Below are 17,930 nucleotides of genomic sequence, written 5' to 3'. Positions count from 1 at the left end.
GAGTGGTGCTTAACGTTGCCTCCCGTGTTCGGTGGTCTATCTTTCTTCTTCTACTCAGTTGCTGCAAAAAGTGAAGTAGTTGAGTTGGTACTTCAAATTATAATAAAATAGCAGTGAAACTGGTACTTATTATGTAGTTTTTCCAAGTTACGACTGAAAAGACGAGAAGCAGGGTGCCAACTTTGTTTATTTACGATACACATCATATGTCACATGCACCCTCTGTCCAATCAGAACGCTTCCAAACCTGCTGCCCTAAAGAGGAATTAAGCGAGGAAGTGTTTCATGTAAACGTTCATTCAGAATTATTATAATTGTGTAAACTCGTAGAATACTTTAATTCCGAATTATTTAATTCCAAATTATTAATTCCAAATTAAAAAAACATCATGCAACCGTAGCCATAGAAACGTTCTCAGTGTGTGAGGACAGAGCCGCTCATGTTTCAGTGATTTCAAGACATAACTTTATTTACATCATTCCTCAAATTTCTATGATTAATATTTGACTGTGTAGTTAAAACACATCTATCTGGTTTGATGAGTTTAAATTTATTTCTGAATGACTCAGACATTAAGGAAATAAGATTACACAAAGGTCTATCAGTGTGTGACACCGTGATGATGAGATGTATAACAACAAAAAAATCTACGATAATAAGTTTGAGGTGTTTCACTCTGAAGAAACCAGTAGCTTCAGGGATCCATTCACTGACACCCTGAACGTTACTCACAATCTTCCAGCCTAGTAAAATCTCTAAGACAGCAGTCTGCTCATTTAATTACTGACCCTCTGTGATGTCATTTCATTATTGTGTTGCTTTTATGGTGGCGGTAGGCTAAGATTTTCCTGTCTCAACACAGAGACACTGATGTCATGCCTGCAACACAGACTGAAACACAAGCTGCCCTGTAAAATACAGCTGCGCTTCAATTCTCTCTGCTCCTGTCATAAAAAACACTAATTGGTCTAAACTCGCAATCCTCACACAATGTGGTTTCTTTTTTCTTTTTTTTTTTCTTGCTGTCTGCTATTGTCAGGTTTTCCAGCAAAGCCGTTACCATGGTGAGGTGTGTTTGGATGTGTGTTTCAGATCTGAAGCAACGTTTTCAAACTTCTATCTTTCAAGACTTTTAAGACTATTTCCATATCTATTCAGAAAAGAAGATATAGTAATGAAGAAAGAAACGAACTAGTTTACACACTAAAATCTAATTAGTTTTGTTAGAGCAGGGGTGCCCAGGACCATTCAGACAAGGAGAAGCCGAGAAAAGTCTCAAATTCTGCACCTGAAGGCCGCCCTGAAGATCCATACAGAAAAGTGTAGAAAAACAGTTAAGGAAACTATCAGCATGACAGACCGCTGTTTGAAATAAAAACAGGATGTTTGTGGCTGGTTGAGCAGCTAGTCTAATGCAGATGCAGCAGCTCCTCAATGCAGCTGATTCAGGCTCGAATCCCGGTCTTGGACTGTTTGCTGGATGTCACATCTTCTTTCTCTGATCCCCTTTCCTGTAAAAATACTGTCAAACCAAGGCCTGAAGAATCAAATTAATTTTTTTAAAACAATATTTTCCTAAATTACTTTCAAAGTTCTATAAAAGTAGTGCATGATCATATTACTGGATTCAGAAGAAAGGATGGAAGACAGAATTTGGGAAGAAATTTCAGTGATTACAAAGGGATGAAAGTGATTTCATAAGGCCCTGCTTACAACAAGCCGATCCCAGTGAGTCGTGGTATAAATCCAGTCACAGGAGGTCATATAAACAGTCTTGAAACTGTGTGCGGAAGTATTTTCACACTGCAATGCAAATGCTTTACTCTTGAAAAAGACAGAATAATTATGAACTGCTGAATAAAACTATTTATTCTAAAGTCACAAAATCTTTTTCCTTCCTCTGCCTGGCATCTTTACACAGCAACTACAAAGACTTATGGGTATTTGAGCAGTTTATACACAAACAAGTATAAACATGGCAATAAATTATGGCTAAATAATGATTAAATACTTCCATCTGATGGCTCTATCCTTATCTGGGGTAATTCTAACCTATTATCTCACTTCGTTTCTATACACTGTCTTCTAAGCAACCTATGATTTGCACTGTGCAATGAAATCTTTCAAAATAATCTATAAATCAATAAATCTGTCATCTAGGCTGCATAGATTTTCACTACACAGCAAGATAACCCTGAAGTATCTGTATCTGTAGCTTCAGCCCAATCTTTTGATCTACTAAATGATATTATAATGAATTCTTTGACTTCTTTGTTTGTTCATGCTCTCTTTGATATTCTGTGCTTTCAGCAAAGTAATAACTTCTTTTTTTATGTTGGGAAGCGATGGTAAGTAGATCTGAAGCCTCCATCCTGAGGGTCCTCAAGATACACTCCAATTCATTACCACCACTAAACCCCCAACCACATGGATACGTTTCAACATTAACATTTCTATCTATCATTTAGATTCTTGGGTAAACAGGAGAACTTCTAAAGTTGGCTTATGAACAGAACAAGTAGAGTTCAGAAGGAGGTCTTATACTAGTCTGTCAGTGTGCATCCATCAGTCTGGAAGACCCTGCAAACCAACTGCATGTAATCATCATCACATTAAAACTGTACTCTTGTGTGAAAGTATTTAATTTGCCCTCTTTATATATTATCCCTTGATTTAATAAACCAGTTGGGCGGCTCATCGTTACGCAGATGATACTCAGCTTTGCTTATCCACAAAATCTAGATACCTGTCAAATGTTTCTACTCCATTTTAACATCTGGCTGAAATCAAAAGTCTTTAAATCTTCTTCAACTAAATTACAGTAAAACCAAGTTTCTGATTTCTAACCCTGTGGGGGTACTCCAAGAGTATGGGGTACCGGACCCCCTTGTACGAGCTGTCCGGTCCCTGTACGACAAGTGTCAGAGCTTGGTCCGCATTGCCGGTAGTAAGTCCGATTCGTTTCCGGTGAGGGTTGGACTCCACCAAGGCTTATATGGACAGAATTTCTAGGTGGAGCCGAGGTGTTGAGGGGATCCGGCTTGGTGGCCTCAGGATTGGGTCTCTGCTTTTTGCAGATGACGTGGTCCTGTTGGCTTCATCTGGTCGTGGTCTCCAGCTCTCGCTTGAGCGATCCGCAGCCAAGCGTGAAGCGGCTGGGAAGGGAATCAGCACCTCCAAATCTGAGACCATGGTGCTCAGGGTGGATTGCCCTCTCCGGGTCGGGAGTCAGGTCCTACCTCAAGTGGAGGAGTTTAAATATCTCGGGGTCTTGTTCACGAGTGAAGGAAGGATGGAGCGCGAGATCGACAGACGGATTGGTGCGGTGTCTGCAGTAATGCGGCGTCTGCAGTAATGCGGACTCTGCGCCGGTCTGTCGTGGTGAAGAAGGAGCTGAGCCAGAAGGCGCAGCTCTCGATTTACCAGTAGATCTACGTTCCTACCCTCACCTATGGTCATGAGATGTGGTTCGTGACTGAAAGAACGAGATCTCGTACACAGGCGGCTGAAATGAGTTTCCTCCGCAGGGTGGCCGGGCTCTCCCTTAGAGATAGGGTGAGGAGCTTGGTCATCCAGGAGGGGCTCAGAGTAGAGCCGCTGCTCCTCCGCATCGAGAGGAACCAGTTGAGGTGGCTCAGGCATCTGGTTAGGATGCCTCCTGGACCTCCCTGGTGAGGTGTTCCAGCACGTCCCTCCGTGGGGAGACCCTGGGGGAAACCCAGGACACACTGGAGGGATTATATCTCTCTGCTGGCCTGGGAACGCCTTGGGATCCCCCCCTGCAGAGTTGGTAAATGTCGCTGGGGAGAGGGAAGTCTGGGATTCCCTGCTTGGGCTGCTGCCACCGCGACCCGACCCCGGATAAGCAGCAGAAGATGGATGGATGGATATAAATGTTAAAAGGATACCAGTAAATTATGCATCAAGCATACTTAATTCTGGTAAATACTTTGAAATAAAAATATATATTTATATATTTTATATACCTATTTAAGATCTTTACTGATCAGGAAGATTTTTATTAATTTATTGATCTTGTACGTCAAGAGCAAGTATTGATGTCAAGCATGAAACAGCTTTAGTTGTTGTGACAGTTTTCTTACCATTGAATTCTGGTAAAGAAAATGTGCAATTTATAGTCTGGCTTACAGTATCGCATGTATTGTATTGTAACCCCTGTATTATGAACGATTCTGTATCGCTAGGTTTTTGCCAACACACACCCAGCCTCTCTACACTGTCTTAAGGTTAAAAAAAAAAAATCCTCATTCTCATTTAAAAATCCTTTTACATACATTTAAATTAAACTTAGTTTACTCCTGCCATAACCTGGGATGCTTGTTTTTGACATAGAATTTGAGAGGACTGTGTACTGTGGTCCTGAATCCCAGACTGTAAACATGACAACTGAAGAGCCATCACCTCTTTGTACTGGTTTGCATTGTCTTGTTTTTTTGACATGCCTCTTTTCACTTTATTTTATTGTGTTTTTAAACATTACATGGCTTTGATCTCTCGACATTTTTATATATCTTTTTGTCATTTTGTAATTTATTTCATATTCTAAGTGTTTGAGGATTAGTTGACTCAAGTTTTATTGTCTGCAGCTTTGATCAATGCAGCCAACTATAAAACCTCTGAAAGCCGTTACAAGTTTTCTCTTGTATTTCAAGCATCATTTTTTTCTCTCCTGAGACAGGCATGTGATGTCCATCATAAGCTTTGTTGCACAACAGCAGCATGGTTCTGTCCAGATATCCTGTGCAGTGAAGGAACAAAGATTTACACTCCAGAGCAGCATATTACAGCATCAAGCAGCTCAACCTGGGCTCGTGGAAAATCCCTAAAAGCCAGACACAGTTTGCTTAAACCAGACTCTTAAATGGAGAGTTTGGAGGTTTCAGTCATAAAGTAGCGCATGAAGGGAGAGTGTCTCCATGCACAGCCTGCAATAATGAAGTGTTGGCACCATTAGGACCGGTGTCAGGACGGTGAGCACACCCACAGTACCCTGGCCTGGACCCAGTCCCTGCAAACCAACACTGAGTTTAATTAAGCCAAGCCACGCTCCCACTGACCCAACATTACTGTTTAAACTGGCAGAGCTGAGGGAAACCTATTTACTGTCAGCAACAAAGGCAGGTTTATACGACTGCAGGAAAGTGGATTGCAAGGTTAATATTTGGAAATTGTTTTATTTGATTTCTGTATTTATTGAGTGTAATTTCTGTGCTCCTCTGCAGCATATTTAGCATCAAACGTGCTGGTGTGTGGCCGCACGGTGAGACGCAGTCGGTGGTTTGGCCGGCTTGGAAATGCTGGCTCAACGCTGATTTATGGGGTGACCCACAGGAAGAGTCGTCAAGTCCAAAAGATTAGACACTTTCCAGAAACCACAGGAAGAGGAAAATAGTGTGCAGTAGTGCAGAGTACAAGGAAGGAAAGAGGAGATTAATCATTGCCAAAAGGTATTTCTAAACAAAATGACCACATTTGCAATATTTCCCTAATATAAAATTGCAAATAAAACACATTTTATATGTCCCGTAGTCCTTTTAAACTGTCTGTGAATCATTTAAATCAAGGAGGATGGGGTTAAAAATCATGTTAACATTTCAGCCAATATTCAGTGACACCAGCCGATATAGGACGTGATTATTAGTAACATCCATAATAAAACAGAAAAACATACAAATGGATTGTTTTATACCAACATCATTCATCTTAAAACCAGCTATGTTGGAAATTATGAGATGGGATTTCACAGTAAAACATCTCAGGATGGATTCTATGTCAACAAATGCTTAACAATGGAAGGCTTTTATTTATTTTACTTTTATGGTTTTTTACCTAACCTAGACCACCTGAGCTTTACTCATTACTAACGTGGTGAACATTAACCATCATGCTACTCTGGAGAAAGTATTGGATTAGACTGATCTCAGAAAATTATAAAGCCATTTATAAATTTGTAACAAAGATCAATGGAGAACCGACTTGTCAGGTTTGAATTCACAAGTAAGATTATTAACTTGTTGACTTTTTTGCTTAGGAAATAAGTAAACTTAGCAATACGTATATAGATGACAGATAGATGACGTATATAGATGACTGAGACAAAACAAGCTGAAGGGAAAAGAGCTTTAGTGTGTCCTTTAACATGTCCTTTAGCAAAGGAAACACTTTACAAAGTAACACAAGGCCTTCCTGATTTCATGCAGCTGCAAAGTTGATTATTTTCATACAGTCAGACTGTGGATGATCCAAAAACCAGCTGATAAACTTGCTTTAATTGATAACACTGTTGTCATAAAAAAACACTGCAGACACTGCTACGGTTATTTTTACGTATTTCTTTCCCTTCACTGTTGCTGCACGACTCAGCCTTGTCTTCTTGCACCCAGCAGTAAGCCTCTTGTCAGCACTGTTTTTCACTTCAGTTTGGTGTATAAAGTCACATTATTTTGCACATCCCCAGGCAAAAACTGGGAGGGATGCCTGAATATCCAACCTAAGATGTCTTTTATTGGTCCCAGAATTACCAACCTGATCCAAAACAGAGGAGTTTGACACACTGCAGTCCTTGAATTCCAGTGTGACTAAATCTATAGTGGAGTAGCAAAAAAAGCAACATCGTTCCAAAACTTTTCATTACAAAACTGGTTAAAAGGTTGAAATACAGGGATTCATTGTGATTATTCTCGCTTTCCCTGCAGGAAGCAAAAGGACCTGTTCTTTGTTTTAGACTACACATAATGAGGACAAGGTAGGAAAACGGACAAATGAGTCTCATTCATTAAATTTCTTAACCATTTAGTCCAATTAAGCATCGACAGGTTGCCAGTCTGGATGGATGGATGGATGGAAAGATAAATACTTTGTTCATACCCAGGGGAGGAATTCAGGATTGTATTTAATTAATTTTACTTTGGTTTTATTTATTAGAGATGAAATCTTATGCATCCGTTTCAGCTGAGAAAAGGAAAGTTTCCTCCTATTATGGATCAATACTCCTGTGGACACATTCAAACGAGAAGATTTCAGTGCAGTGGAGAAAGCTAAAGCGTGTCTGTGCTTTTCCAAAATCACAACAACAACAACGGGTCACAAGTTCACAACAAGCTTTTACAGCCAGAGCGAGGTCCTCTTATCTCTTCTGCTGTCTGTGATGGTTTGGGTTTAACCACTCATCGCCACAGCTAATCAAACTGGAAATACTGGGTCCATCCTGGAGCAGTCTGCATCAGCTTGAAACTGCTGAAGGAGGCTATGTAACTGACTTGAAAAAAAATACTTGGTCAGTCATAGAGAACTCAAAATAGCTATTAGAAAAAAAGGGAAACACACACACACATATATATGAACACTGCTTCTTCTATTCAGTGCAGTGCAAAAAGTCTGTCCTTCAGAAGTGTTGCTATTTCTGTTAACCACACGGCCCCAAATATTCTATCATTGGAGAAAGTAGGAGGGAAAGGAAATACCACTGGGGAGCACATGGACTCCAGAGGATCCTAACGGACAAGGTCGATGAATGATAAGAAAATGTCATCTTCCAGGTACCACAGTTACCTTCCACAGTTCATCAACATTTACATTTTACAAAAAGTATTACTCTAGTTGTAAGAAATTATTTTAGTTTAAACTCTTTGTGAGGCTTTTACAATCTGTACTATCATGAATTTGGTGGCAATTTTGAGAAAATAAGCTGAAAAACCAGGTAAAATGTTGAACTTCAAAAGTTTGCTTCAACTGAATATTCGTCGACTGAAATGACTAAGAAGAAAAAGAAAATGTGAAAATGACATCACACTCAGTCCTCTGCCTTGTCTGTTGTTCATAATGTGCCATTGTTGCAGTGTATTTCTGAAGGATACTTGCATTAGACAAAATAAAAAACCCAAAACAGCTTTCATAGTTTCATCTCCATGTTTAACTTGGAAGAAGAGGAAACAGAATTTCCTTCCTCACTTGTTCTCTCTTTTGCTAATACTAGTGCAACGTAAGCTTTGGTGGGAATGGGGATATATTTTTCTAATGGTTTGGCCCATTTGACCAAAGCGCAATGGTAATGCGATCTCGGTTTGTATGGAACTCCGTCCAACAGCTGAGCCAAGATGTAAATGCACCCTAAACCTACACAACAATACGGTGACTGTGCAAACATGCACACTACGAGTGAATGCGGAATAAAAGGACTGAGATGTGTTCAGTGATGAGTGGTCAAATGCAAACTTTCCAAGGATCAGAAGGCAATAAAGAGGGCCCCAAGACCTGGCTAACCAGAAGCCACTACGAAGCATGAAGCCACATCAACCCACCACAGCAATGACATCACGCCCATACACAGGATGGCAAAGGATGGCAGACGCCACACAGCCATTGAGTACGTGCCCCAATGGAAATAGGGCGGCTGTAGCTCAGGAGGAAGAGCAGTTGTCCTTCAACTGGTAAGTTGGAGGATCGATTCCAGGCTTCCCCTGAAATGCCGAAGTGTCCTAGGGCAAGACACTGAACCCCAAACTGCCCCCCGATGTGCCTATCGGGGTATGAGTGTGTTGAGTGAGTGTGTGTGTGTGAATGGGTGAATGTGACAAGTAGTGTAAAGCGCTTTGAGTGGTCTGTATGACTAGAAAAAGCGCTCATGTCGGCGTGTCTGCCCACTCCCACAAAGTCTTGACAGAATAATGATTAATGATGCACCGATCCACTTTTTGGGAGTTCCGATCCAATGCAGATATCTGAAATTTGAATATCTGCCGATACCAAATCTGTTTATGTGAACATGATTGGTTATTATTGCTGTTATAACTGTGTAAGATTTCATTAGGTTGTAATAAATGACCCATCCTTTCTGAAGTTACCTCACCAATACAAATAGGGGCCGGGCGATTAATCGGATTTTAATCTCAATTACGATCTGGGTTTTCAATGATCATAAAAATAAATTTTTCTCTTTGCAGTTTTCTCTCCTGCTTTTTTCAGTTGCTAATAGAGCGTCACTGGCATTGCAGCGCTGTGCTGTAAACTCCTCCCACAGCCGCTTTGCTTTCTTTCAGCCACTGTTGACAACTTGCCAAATTTCTCGCTAAATCTGGTGACTTTTTCTGTTAAAAGCGACGAGAGACTAATTTAGTAACTTTTACTGAACTTATTAGAGACTTTTCTGGTGTTTTGGCGACTGACTTGAAGACACATATTGTTCTGCAGTTACTGTAAGGAAGGAGCAGCGGGAGCCTCTCCCGTCCTAAAGCACTCCCAGGCGGCCAGTCTCAGTCGGCTCCGGCTGCAGGTCAATGTAGAATAACTGCAGTAGGTTGTGGAAGTTCACCTAAACATAGTTTATACCATTGTCACTGAGAACGGGCTGCATTATTTTCGTATACATAGTTCGGCAAGTTAAGTCACTGTAATATCCCTCCATTGCGGGTGTTACCGTAACAACGTGTTAATTAGCTGGTTCAGATCAGCTGTCTTTTAACAGGTGAATGAGAGAAACGCGCTGCAGCCTGACAGCGGTTGTTTGGTATAAAACGTACATCGAGGCCAACGTAAAATAGTTCCTACATAAGCGGTAAAAGCGGATTAAACAACTTGGAACCGTTCATTAGACGGTTATAATGCACGACACGGAGTCGAGAACACCATGACGTGCAGCGTTGTTTAAAAATACTGGATAAATGTATTAAATAATCCAGATCTTAATTTCAGTCAAAATAATCGTGGTTATAATTTTTGTCATAATCGAGCAGCCCTAAAAACAGCGGTAGTTTGATCTCCATGTTTAGCTAGTAACATAGCTTTCTTCTTCACGTTATCGTCTCTTTTGCTAAATACTACTGCAGCGCCACCTTGGGAGGGATAGGGATATATTATTCAAATGGTTCGGCTCGTTTGACCAAAGCACAGTGTGAATACGATTTCGGTAAACATGGATACACCCCCCTCCAACTGAGTCAAGTCCCCAATCGGACTAAGTCTAGAGGACGATCCTGATGTGAATGCACCCTTAATTGGACTAGCATTCTTGGACAGTGTACATAGGAGCAGGGCTATTGATAAAAGTATCCCTCCGCTATGAGTTTTATGAGGAAAATGTTTACGACATCCTGTTGTTAAACCTTCTCTGTGGAAACCATTACACATGTGAGTTTGGCTGAAATTGCTGCACAGGATTTTGCCTTCAACTTACTTTAAAAGTGACTTTGTTAGTGGCTGCAGTTTTTAATCAGAGCAAAGTGACAGTCTGTAAATGCTTTATGCGATTCTGAGTTGACACAGCATCTTAATGTTCTGCTTTTGAATTATTTCTAGTGTCATGAGTGTCGTGACATTTATACCAAGGGTGGCATATTTACATCCAGTGGCTGGTACTCCCTTTGTTTTCCATTTGTGGTTAGAACTAAAATAAAATCAGCTCAAACCAAACCACATGCTATGACCATCACACATTTCCACACATGCATTTCTAGTATATGGCACCGTTTACATGCTAGGCTCCAACATGTTGATGCATGAGTTGTGAAAATGTAAATACCAGAAAGGGTGAAATCTGCAGCTTTCAGATTAACAACACTGTGGTGTGAAGTTGAAAGAAATACAGCACAAAGCCAGTTGAAGGTGATTCAACAAGAAACAGGTGATGCAATCTGAATCAAGCTGTGGTCAACTGATAACATCTGGAGCAGATGGAAACCATTAACAGGAAACCAATGTGTACAAAACAGGATGAACCAGGAGATTTTCACATAAACCACCAGACTGATAAAATCTCCATAAAAATCCATCAGGTCTTTACCTTGTGAGGCAACTTTATTCTCAAAACATCTGCAAAATCCTGATCATGAGAGAATCTGTGTTGCCAGGCATTAAGCTATGTATTGGCAGTCCGTTGCCATGTGGTTCAGCTGTACACAATACTGGTACTGACTGATATTGGCTTTAAAATTAAGTATCGGACAACAAAATAGCCTGATTACTTAAAATAGATGAACCTGTAGGAACATCATAATATCATGCAGCAGGCTCGTCACCTGCAGCAAGTGGAACTCTAAATGTCAGCAATGTGGAAGTTTTTTAACACTACAACTCCAAGAGCTACATAAACTTTTGTAAGGTGGAAAAACGCCCCGGCCCAATTTACGCCTCAGATTTACACTCCCTAACCCTAACCCAGTGTTTGCACGTAAATTAGGAGTTATTAACGCTTTCCTGAAAGAACAACCCTCCCTTTTAGTTGTGATTCTGCTCAGGGATCTGTTCTTAACTGAGTGCATGAAAGGAATTTGTATTTGTTATGAAATAACCTGACAAAAGGACACAGAATAATACTGCATTTTAACTCCCTTACAGTAGAAACTAGATACTCTCTGCAATTAGGTGTGTGTGTGTGTGTGTCTGTGTGTGTGGGCGATATCAATAACAGTTATCAGCCAAATGAGGAGTGCTATATTGATTCTGTTATCAAAACAACATCCTCATTTGAAAAAAAAAAGATACAGTAGGATTTTCTCTGTGGAAATAACTTTCCAGCTGTGTTCATTCCTGATCAATACAGAAGATAGATGGTGATATATGTGAATACAGCCACATATACATTTTCTTTTTTGTTTGTTTGTTTATAAAGCTGACCTGACCCACTTTGCCAGATAGAATCAGTGCATATTAAAGCATGTCTGGATATCTGCGATCATATTTAAAAGGCTTCCGCTTCTACAAGCAGCTCCACGTGTTCAATAACTTTTCATTGATTTTTCTATATCCGTCTGTAGCATGAAGCAACATAAACCCAGTTCTCAAACTGGAGGTCGTGAGATCATTCTAGGGGTTTACCAGATATTAATTATAGGATAGATAAGCTACATTAATCAAATAAATTTGGTATTTTTTCAGGACTGTCAAAATAAAACCTATTAATGTAGAGAGAAATCTGTAATATTACTACCTTAATTTTTTTCATTTTTCATTTTTTTTAAACACATTAAACAACACAATTAGTACTTTTGTTCATATATATATATATATATATATATATATATATATATATATATATATATATATACACATATACACACACACATATATTATCAGGCTCCTATTTGTCTTTTTCACAACTAACTCATTGAAAATACATTATATTTTGTCCAGAAGTGAGCAGTGTCAGAAAAATAAGGTCCGTAATTAATCTGACAGCCTTATTGTATGTTTTTTAGCTGACTGTCGTCTCTACTAATTCATGAGAGATGATATCAAGCTATTTAACCAACAGATGAGCCGCTATAGTCACTAGCTATCATTTAATGCTTTGCATATTGTAATGTTTATTTGTTGTTTATTTATGCAGCAATTTATTTTCATGTAAAACTATTCTACTGCATACATAGAAAGTGGCCGTGTACATTCACAGACTCTTTTCCCACTTTATTTCTGGAACTGTCCTTTTCATAATTTCACTTACTAGCAACAGAAAAAGAGCTACAAGCCCTACTGTGTAGCTAAATTAAAATACTCCCATGTCCTGCTGACTGGACAGTAACTCTTGGTTTGGTAGGAGGTAACTGAAGATGGGAGAGTTTACTCATCCCATATGCTCCTGGTGGTCTCAGCAGACTGACGGTGTAACCATGACCTGATTACCTGTCCCCTGAAGCCTGTAATCACTAAAGCCAGCAGACAGGCAACGCCGGTGGGTTGACAGGGAGGATAATCGAAGTTGATGGGACATGCTGCGAGCACCACTAATGAAATATGAAAACAAAAAACAGGCAGGAGTGACGAGTATAGGTGCCTGAGCTACGGAGCCAGTAGCTTTTAAGCTACGTCAGCTTTTAGATAACAGAGTAGAAACTAGAAAACATAAAATACAAGAAATAAATACATTTCTTAAAAATTTTCTCCTAAACTCATGCTATCAAAAACAAAAGATGCGTTAATGGACTGTCAAAATAATAAAATGTTACAGCCTGGACTCAACTACGCAAATAGCTTCAAGCCTCCTAACAGATAAATTCTGCATGGCTAATTATCTTTTAGCTGAAAAGTTATTTCACCCAAACTCACTGATGCACTGAGAAGCTTCACATTTCTTCAACAACCATGTCAGAAGACACACCTCATGGTCGTAGAAAAGATATTAATATAAAATGAAAAATACTTTAATAATCCCCAAAGGGAAATTCAATTAAATTCAGATGCTTCAATAATATGAAGCATCTGAAGAGATGCTGAAACAACTAAACTGATTTAAGAACTGTCTAAGGCATTTCTAATAAATATTTGCATCAATTATTAAATATTTGGATCCCTATTTACTGCACTGTAGTATTACTTTGAAACAGCAGCAAAAAAAACCCCAAAACGTTCTTGTTGCATAAAAAGGTGCAGCTAAATGAGTTAATTAAATACCTTTTCTTTGAAAATAATAAAATATTTTTAAAAAAAACACAAAGTTATGACTGAACTTGAGCCAATAGCTGTAAGGGAATTAAACACAGTGTTTATGTTTTCCAGAGCGCGAGCAAGCTGATGACGTTTCACACTTACTGAATACTGATTGGTTTAAAGTTTAAAGCTCAGGGCAGCTAAAAACTGGCGGACACGAACAATCAGTTTCAAACTAAGAAAATATGAGGCACCAAGAGGATAAATAACAGAGGTACAGAAAAACACTGTAGTAGCATTTAAGCAGGATTTATAAAAGGCAGCAACCTCTGGTGGTTAAAAGTGAAGCCTTTGCGAAAGTGCCTAAAACTGCAGTTCCCCCTTCATCCACTAGGGGCTGCAAAACCGAGTGAATCCCCATAGACTCCCATGTTAAAAATACCAACGTCACAGCAGAAATAAACATGTTTACAGCCTGGTTCAAAAATCCATTTTAGGTTTAATATGTCAGGTTTACCTTTAAATAATAACAGTGGGTAAGTGAATTTTTTTCTATCTCCTCCATTTAGAAGTAATTTCATCTCAAAATTCGGCGTAAATAGGGGCGCGTCCTTTTGATTGACAGGTACCCAATCTCCCGCTTCAGGTAAGAAGAAAGTAGAACAACCGTGGTTTTTAGCCTGTTAGCAACGTGACTTAGCTTTAGCCAGCTTACCTCTGTAGCAGGTTAACTCCTGTTAGCTCTGAGTTAGCTTGGTAAGCTCTTAGCTACAGACCGGTCGGAGTTCACAGGATGTCAATCATCCACCATGACGCTCACAGCCCCACCTCCCACTTCTTCCTCTTTGCCTATTTTTGTATTTTCCAGGAAAGAGGACAAACGTGACGCTGCCAAGATGGAGATGGTAGAAACTTCATTTAGCTCTTCAGAATCAGTGGCGTCACGGAGGCTCCATCCATCTTTTAAATACAGCCTATGATCTATACTTGTGTGACGTTTGCATACGGTAGGGCCGGCACACCTTATGCAGATTAACTGTGTTGCAATTGTTGCAGTTCATCTTCTGCAGCTACAACATAAGTTCAGTGAGAAGCTCCAGGCCTCCAGAAAAAAATTAATTACAAGCTGACCAATCACAAGGTGTGCACATCAGCTTTTGGCTTCCTTCAAACTGCAGGCAACAATGGCTCAACACTTTGTGTGATGTAAATATTCTCTTGTTATAAAGTTTATGAGGAAATGTTGATGTTTAGAGTAAAATGCACCCAAAACAAAATATATAGTCTTTTACTGGCAAAATTCACTGGATCCACTTTGGTTTTTATCAGCTGATTTCCTGCCTGAACCATCCGCTTTGCTCCAGACTGACGAGGTTTCAAAACGGCAAGCGGCTAAAATATGACTGATGCATATTTTAGAGAAGTGGAAAGCAACAGCACTTCGGGAAAGCTTCAGAAATACACCGCAACGCACCTGGTAAAACCAGTCCTATTGACTGGTGTTGGCTCAGTCAGCTGTGAAGGCGCGGCGCTTCCGTGTTCAGTGGACCCCAGGGCTCAGGTAGCCACATAGAGTTATTCTAAGGTTTTCTACTCACTGCTGAGAATTTTCATTTCCTTTCTCATTCTTTGTAAAAAGCTGTCATTTGTTGCATACCTCGCCATCCGGAAATGAACTGGTCATATGACCCCCTAAGTCACATCCAGGGATACGTAAATGGGAAAAGGGTTTACATTACACTTTTGCGATATACTTGTATATTGAGACTTCTGAAAAACCACCTCATGCAGGCGTGAAAATTTTTAGCCGATATTTGAGACTTTTTTTCTAAAAATGTTTCCATTAGTGTTTTTTTTTTTATTGCGATATTGTTTTGCGCAATTCTAGGTGTGATGGAAACGCAGCTAGTCAGTTTGTCCCCAGCTTATAAAAAGAGATTACAGTGGATGAGATGAGATCAATTCCAAAAAACTACAGCATATTGAGTGATACTATTAAAAAAAACCAGTATTAGCATAGTTGTGAGGTTTGCTGAACACAGATTACTATGATGAAGCAAGGCCTCATTTACTTTCCACTGACATTCGAGCAACTGAACACGTCAGGTGTGAATTACCCCTGCAGGCATCTTCAACAGAAAGCCCTTGAGGTGTGTTGAAAAGATTGATTCTGCTATTCTGAATTGATTTTCATATTAATTCCTAATTGTCAATTCATAAGTCCAAAGATTTTTTTTTTTTTTTTTTTAAAGAAAATTTTCCCAGGTGAACTTTAACCTTTTTGCCCCATCATTAAATTCACAAATGCGCGCTACGTGTGACGACTTTAAAACAGTGAATATGGCGTGTGGCACTAGCACTGTTAGCTACGCCCCGCTTTGAAAACGCCCAAAACATTTAAGGCTGAGATCTGGAAACATTTGTGGACTCAGAAAAGACAAACAGAAAGAGGAACTCAACAAAAGCAAAGCGATTTGCAAGATGGAGGTGACATTTCGCAGAAATACGACGAACCTGAGGAACCACATGTTGGGACATCACCAAGAGCTCATGTCTAAGCCGTCCACCGGGCCGCAACCAATGAAACTCAAGCAAACTTTACAACTACCAGCCAATTCTGCATGTTCTCTCAAAATAACTGAGGCGATTGCGGGCTTCATTTGCAAGGATATGCACCCATATTACGTTGTAAATAATGAAGGCTTCAGGTGGCTAATGAAAGTAGCAGAACCACACTATGTCTCGCAAATGTCTCTCTGAAAAGTTCATTCCAAACAGGTACCAGTCGGTAAAAGAAAATGTGAAAATTAAACTTCAGTCAGCAGAGAGGGCATTACATGTGATACCTGGCTACGGACATGAGTGTGACAAGACACTCCACACATCATGTTTGTGAAGGCAGACTGCTCCTTACAGCCATCTTTAACTTCCAAGACTTCATTAATTTGTTGTTGAATGTCATTATAATACTAGTATTAATATGTTGCATATAACAACAAAGTCATGTGATTAAACAAAAAAACCTTTTAATAATACTGACCTAAAACCATATTAGATCAGAACAAATCAGATCCAGTTGTGGAAATCATTTCTAAATTATCAAATTCCAACAAAATTCTAAATGAGGCTCATCATTGTGTTGACAATATCACATGTATTTGTATGAATTTGTATGTATGAAGCGAGTAGAAAGCAGCAGACAGGTTAGCAGAAAGGACAATTCTTCTCCTATACATATCAAGTCTTTGTGAAACTTAGTGATGTAATTATTCTGAAAAAAGGATAAAAAGTCTGTTTTCACTTGGTCGTCATGTCTGCATTGTTTGCAAACACATGCAGGATGGTAAACACACATAACAACAGTGTGAGAGCTGAAATTAATGCTACGTGCAGCTTTTTTTAGCTTAATATCAAAAGATTGATTCCTATGGAGGGTTTTTGTCTGTCATGAAAAATATGTGTGGTCTGGTCTTTAAAGCGTCACACCTCTGACTTGTCTGCTGTGCATCAGTGAGTAAAAGTTCAGATGTTCTATAAAAAGTCAATTAACTGAAGCAAAAGATAACTGATTTTAATCATCAACATGTCTTTTGTAAGTAAAAAAATTTTTTGTTAAAGACTCAAAAGTAAACATGATTGCTTTAAATTTCATATTTAATGGTTTGGATAAGCAAAGTTGGATAAAGAAAGGTTTTACTTGAGACTCCATCGGGATGTTTATGGCTTCTTGATTGTCTAAGTGAATACGTGGATAAAGATAATCAGATAACAGAAGGAAAGGACAAGGATCTCAAAGAAAGCAGGAAAAATGCCTTAAAAACGTCCAAATTGACTGATAATAAAAACTACTCAACCAAATTCCCTTAAACCTGCCCAGAAACATAAATATTAGAGGTATTTTGTGATATCAAGCTATTAATTAAAGTATTTTGCACTGATATTTCTGGTTTGGGCTGCTGGAACATCTTTTATAATCGCACTGGAAATTTCGCACCTTCTGTTTGTTTGTTTATTTTTACAGTATATGTCGTAATCTTCACAGATAAGATGTGAATTAAACATAACCAGAAGATGCAACCTGCTAATGTTTTAGAGTTGCAGAAGCTGATGAAAGTTTTATAAAGCTCAATCTCCTTCAGGGGACTTTGACTTATCAAAACATGCACAGAACACGTCAATACAACCTCACAAAATTACAATAACTGTAAGTTACGTCCTCTTAGTGGGTACAAACAACACATTAGCACCAGATTGACAGAGTTATATCTGTGCATGAGATAGTTTCAGAGTAACATTGAAACAAAAGCGAAATTATCGCAACACAGGATGAAGTACAGCGGCTCCCTGCAACACAGCAGCAGAGTGTCATTGAACGCACCACCACACGTACAGACAGCCGTGTTTACTTCACTTACCTCCGCCTGCCTGAGACAACACAGATGCGGGGTTTTAATCACAGCGTGTCCAGCAGAAGAGACGCCAAAAGACAAAACTCGCTATTTTTTAGGAAACAAAACTCCGAGCGAGCGAGAGCTTTGTCTCCTCCCAC

The 17,930-nt window shown here is 39.4% G+C and overlaps 1 protein-coding gene across 1 annotated transcript in view; it reads right to left on the bottom strand.

The window, feature by feature from the left end:
• Positions 1-17,930, bottom strand: part of LOC306756308 (myocyte-specific enhancer factor 2A-like) — a 77,791-nt gene extending 59,861 nt beyond the window's left edge. The window contains exon 1 of the mRNA XM_079241034.1: positions 17,797-17,930. The gene's annotated coding sequence lies outside the window, so the exon portion shown is untranslated. The remainder of the gene's footprint in view (positions 1-17,796) is intronic.

Source organism: Telmatherina bonti (genome assembly GCF_933228915.1).
Source record: "Telmatherina bonti genome assembly, chromosome: 1".
Classification (NCBI taxonomy): domain Eukaryota; kingdom Metazoa; phylum Chordata; class Actinopteri; order Atheriniformes; family Telmatherinidae; genus Telmatherina; species Telmatherina bonti.
This window is presented reverse-complemented; position numbering and strand designations above follow the sequence as displayed.